This window comes from Montipora foliosa, chromosome 1 (genome assembly GCF_036669935.1).
Source record: "Montipora foliosa isolate CH-2021 chromosome 1, ASM3666993v2, whole genome shotgun sequence".
NCBI lineage: Eukaryota > Metazoa > Cnidaria > Anthozoa > Scleractinia > Acroporidae > Montipora > Montipora foliosa.
The window spans coordinates 58,929,353-58,935,271 of record NC_090869.1 but is presented as its reverse complement, the minus strand read 5'-3'; positions in this window follow the sequence as shown (position 1 = coordinate 58,935,271).

The following is a 5,919-nucleotide window of genomic DNA, read 5'->3' as shown; positions in this document are numbered from 1 at the left end:
GTTGGGTCGACCCAAATCAAATTTGTCGAATTTAATTGATTCAAACGTCGAACTTCTCATGTGCCAAATCGAATGATTTGATTCGGCACATGAAAAGTTTGACGTTTGAACCGGGCCTTAGCGATTTATTCCAGCATGGAAAACCAGGAAAAAATGTCATGACTAGTGATGTTGTGAAGAAAAAAATATTAATATTTAATGTGCAAGGCTCGTGTTCTTCACATAATTTTTTTTTCCTTTCACGTCGTTGTCAAGACGAGAACCATTTATAAACGTGCAGGGAATGCAAAGCCGCTTTTTACACATAAAAGCCATTTTATTTTGAGGCGTTTCTGTCGTCGCCTGAAACAGGAACGGTCATTTGCATAGTTGGTCATTCCCTTTTTTCGTCACAGCTTTTGCTTATGCAGCTTAAGCACGTCCCGTAATTTTAAGACCGCGATAGTTTACTCTCCCAATAAGAGTGACATCGATCATTCAAAATTCGGGGAAATGACTTCTAACCACATCGCAAATGTTTGAAGAAGCTGAAATGATGTTGCTAAGGAAGAATAAAACAATTTGTGTATTCGGTTGTGATCATGAGAAGGCACGGAACACTTTCGCAGACTGTGTTTATAAGAACGTAACATATGTAGGTAGCTGGTTTTAGTATCCGACTTGTTCAGTTATGGTAGCCGTAGGCTTGATCGATTCTTCCCTGGGACTCTCATCTGCTATTCAGTTTTTGTAAAGTAATTCTCATGTTTTAGTATTTAATTTAAGGCATATTTTCCATATTGGCCTTCTCGACCAGCATATTTCTTCATAACACCTTCACCATTATTGTTTCATGTCCTTTATAATTTTTCTTAGCTGAAAAATATCTTTCAATAAATTGCAAGCGACATATTTGTTCCCGTGAAAATGATCGCTGGCTGTCTCATTTCTGTGTCGAACACTTGCAACACTTTTTCGAAACTGAATATGAGGACATAATTATTGGTACCGCTATAAGGAAACCCTCACCTTGATTTATGGAAGAACTGGAACTGCGCCGATGTAAACAATTAGTAAAAAGGAAAAGTGCAGGCAGAACGTAAAAGAAATGACTTCAACCAACATGGGACTCATGAGAAATGAATGAAGCACCTGCAGCCGAGAAAGCTGGCTGTGTGCCTGGCCTTTTACATCAAAATTTACGCTGAATTAATCCATTAATATTAGGGAAACCTGTCAATAGCTTACCAATAGAGATTTTAACCTAACCGTTTGACGCGCAATTATCACCGAGGACCATTTATTTGAACACGACTTCTGTTGAAAAAGTACATTATTGTTGGATTGTTCTGTGTAATAGGGACTTACGATGTAAAATTAATGCAATTAACCTAAGGATGAGAAAGTACATTCAAACTTGGTAAAGTCAACCAGCGACATAAAGAAAATCTTGGACTGAGCTTCATTTAGCGACACCTGCAAAAACTGCTGTTACAAAACAATCTTACCCACGTTTCGACAAAAGAGAATTCCTTTTTTGTCCCTTGTGATCTTGCTTTGTTTTTTTTTTTGTTTGTTTGTTTGTTGTTTTGTTTTTTTTTTTCCGACTGATGAAATCCCGGTTGACCAACACAAGCCAAGAGAATAGACGCTTCCAAGGTTTTTGGCGCCATCTTGGTTGGGGGGAAAACACGTCTAAATTTAAAGTAAATGTGTGGGACTATTTGGCCGACTTTGAACTGCTGTAGCGCCGCTAAAAAGAGATGGATTTCCACAGTGATATTGTCTTTTAAAAGATATTTATACCGAAATTTTTTAATGAAATACAAAGAACAGATTCAGGCTACAACGACCATAAACGAGTTTTTCAAGGTTCCATACAAACCCTTCTAAAATCATCACGGCAAATTGCCGCGAAATTAGAAGCGACGTGAGAAGATTTATTGTTCGAATTTACTGACGTCATACCTTCCTTAATGGCCTTATTTTCTGTTGAATAAATGATATCAATAAAACTCTTTAAAATGGTGGCAAAAGTTGGAAATCTGTCTCCTTTTAGCAGCGCTACAGTGGTTCAAAGTCGGTCAAAATCCCATACATATACTGTAAAATTTAGCCGTGTTTGCCCCCTAGCCAAGATGGCGGTCAAAAACCGTGGAAGGGTCTATTCAAATAAATATTTTTTATACATATATATACATATTTATTAACATAAAATACGTGAAAAACGAAATTTAAACCAGGCCAAAACTAATTGCTTTCAATGCTTTCAAGACTATTAATCCCGATTTGTCCATATTGACGTACGTTTCAAGCTTATCACTAGTCGCAGTCAGAGTTTAATTGCTGCTGTTTTGAACATGTCAAGCATGACACTGTAGCTGGAACTGCGATAATGAAACATGTCATCGAGTCATAGAGACGAACAAAGCCCTCTTCCACTGGGTAATATGTCAGTTGACTTTTTTAGCCGCCCCGAAATTGCCCCAATTTGCATTATTTTTACTCAGACCTTCGAGTGCGTCCAATGAAGCTTGAGAGTTAGTCAGCTGTTGTGTCAATAGTAAGCCGTTCGGGCAATTTCGGCCATTGAGAAACAATTTCCATTTTTGCAATTGATACAAATCTATCTTATACGTATATATATATTTTTTACTTTGTTTTGTTTTTTTGTTTTTGTTTTTTTAATCAACAAGGCTGAAAATTCAACGATGTCGTCACAAGCTAGTAGGATCCGAAGGATACACAACGCTTTGCTACAAATGTTAAGTGATTTGAATGTAGAAATAGCGACAGCCAACAACTGACTGATCCATTTTGAATGAAAAACATATTAGGCCATTCCCTTTTTTTTTTTCTTTTTTTTTTTTTTGTTTACCGTCGAATGCGTTTCCTGATATCGGATCGGTCGGTCGGATTGAAAAAAAAAAGCCTAAAAAAAATCATAAGCATTCTCGGAATCGCAGCCCTGGTACCCCAGCATAATAGCTGTGGAGCCAGGAAAACAACAACATGTGAACCCAAAATCAATATGGCGGAAACGTTGGTGAAGGTTGTTGCAAAATTAAGACAGCGTGGGGAAAAGGATCAACCACCGAAACTCATTTGCTACATAAAATGGCTTTTCGTTAGCTTTTTTTTTTTTTTTTAATTTGAAAATGCCAAAAATTCGGGTCGATCGGACGACGCGAAACGGAGAAAAAAAGGGGATGGCCTTATGCCGTGAGTGGGAATCGAACTCACCAGTTGCTCTTTGGATTTGGCAGCAAAATTTGACCTTGTTTTGAAAACTTCAGCTATATATCTCTCATGCATAAATCCAACAAATGAATGAAGGTGGTAGTTTCTAAAGAAACTGTGGTGCTGCGTCGGTGGGGAAGAAGTATACAAAAATTTGGTTTTATCATCGTAGTTGATAATGTAAATTGGCCACCGTACAGAGATTCTAAAAGCCGACGTTTCGAGCGTTAGCCCTTCGTCAGAGAGAATCGAGGAATTGTGACCAATTGTGGGTTACGTGTAGTTTTAATAGTAGAGTAGGAGCTACCCTATTCGTGGTTAACATGACAACGTGAAAAATACTACTTGTTTTAACAATGGAAATCTTTAACTTTTTTCCCCACCCGATAGCTCAACATTTACTTCCCTAAGCCTCCCATAGAGAGGTCTAGTGAATTGTTTGGATTTTGGATTTGGCAGCAAAGTTTGACCTTGTTTTCAAACCAAAACAAAACACGACCTTGTTTTCAAAACTCCAGCTATATATATATAAATGTGTGAACGCTGTTGGATGGCCAACGATGATGCCACTTGGGAAAAGGATACAGCCGGTAACTTGCATGATCAGAAGATGGAGCGAACTTTTCTCGTGTAACTCATTGCGCTCATTCTGGTTGTCTTCAATACTTTTGTTTGTTTTACTAAACCATGCAACTTCCCGCCAAAACACGCTGGTTCCAGCAGTGCGACATTTTACGCATTGACTTACATGAACAGTTTAACGTACAGTTGGATGGTCGGACGACTTGTCGGGTGGGGGGTGGGACTTGTCGCACCAATGGGTTACCATATTTTCTTAACCATGGTGCCCCGCGCACGACCTCGGCTCCTCTGTTAATATCATTTTCCAGGCTCTCAGATGGTTGGCCTGAATTGATGAAAGAGCGAGCGCGAACAAAAAAAAAAACCGACAGAAGACGTAGGGAGTACTCTTTCTCGCTTTGCCTTTTTCCGCTTCAACTTCAATTGTACTCTGTATACCGACCACATAAAAAATGAAGGATTTTCATAATCGATAGGATTTTTTGTAAGACATTATACCTTTTGAATTAAGGGACAGATTACTCAAGATCTTGGCCCTGCTAAACGCAATTTTCTGTTGTTTCTGCAGTTAGAGAGCTCAAGGTCCGTATCCGGAAGAACTCAATTGGTAATTGTTGAGAAACTTCATCTTAAAAGTAAACATTTTCGTGAGGCAGGGAGGTGCCAGGCCGTTAAAAATTTTGAACGGAACATATCATCATGGGGGCTTTGTGAGGATTTCTTATACTACTTATCTTTATCTGTGTCCAGTCTAACGCCCTAAGAATTTCAACGGAGAGGTTAGGAAATGAACGAAATGATACATGAAATGAATCATATATTTAACTGCGGATATGAAATCAAGTGAAGCTATGATCCTCGCAATTATGAACCCAATTTTAGCAATTGTATAGAGAAGCCTGGAGGGCTTTGAACTCGTAACCACTCGATGTCGGTGCGACGCTCTAACCAACTAAGCTATGAAGCCACTGATGTTCCATGTAAAACAAAACGCGAAATTAAAAGTCTGAAAGCCCAAAACTCCTAATAGGCCATTTTCGAACAATCAATATTCAGCTTAAGAGTGAGGCAGCGAGGACAAACACACCGCTAAAAGTGATGACGTCACAAGATGGAACCGCGGATAAAGCTGGACGTATTTTGCCAGATAGTAATCAAAGGGTTTGACAAAAAAAAAAAAAATTGCAGAAACTCTGTTTGTGGTCTTCCCTGCTACTTTCGATCCAAAGAGGGAGAGATTAATCGGTCCCTGAGCCATACGTGATTAACCCCTTGACTACGGTAGCTCCTCCATTCGTAAAATAAAAACTAAAGATAGTCTATAGTTCTGAATTTTTTTCCTTGTTCTTGTTCATGTGGTAAGCAGAGTTAGTACAGAACGCATGCGCATTCGTAAAGTACCTATTAACCTTTGGCTACTAGAGATTTGGCCGAAAAAAACGTTTTGAAGCTAATTGAGGGGTTTTTTGGTCACTGTCGTACTGTTTAAGAGCTAAAACTCCCTACAAACCCGTTTCCAGGTTGTACACTCCGCGGCCTTTTCAGCCAGGTGGCAAAATTAGCGCCTGCAAAGTTCGGCATACGCGGAAAGCAAAATTTCGACATAGTTTTTGGGTTTAAAAGTAGCACAACATTTTCGACTTTCACTTTTCGCTTTCTCTCCTTCCTTCTCTTTTCGCTTTCCTTGTCTCTTTTTTTTTTTTTTTTTTTCAACTTGCTGGGCATTTGGTAGGTTTTATTTTGGTAGGAAGAGTTTCTGAGAAACCTTTCATCGTCTTAGAATTAGGTGCTCAGAAAGGTAGGTGGGTAATGGAGCAAGCTTTTCATGGAGATTTCAGGTCAGTGTTACATGGTTTTTTTTGGCCGTTTCTCCAGTTTCCTTGACTGAATTGTGCTCATTCTGGTATAGTTTGAGCGATCTCTTCTCCCTGCACAAGTTAGTGGACAAAGCTGTTCCTGACCGTTAAAAGTGATGACGTCACAAGATGGGACCGTGGATAAGGCTGGACGTATTTTGCCAGATAGTAATCAAAGGGTTTGAGAAAAAAAAAATTGCAAAAACTCTGTTTGGGGTCCCCCGTGCTACTTTCGATCTAAAGAGGGAGAGATTAATCGGTC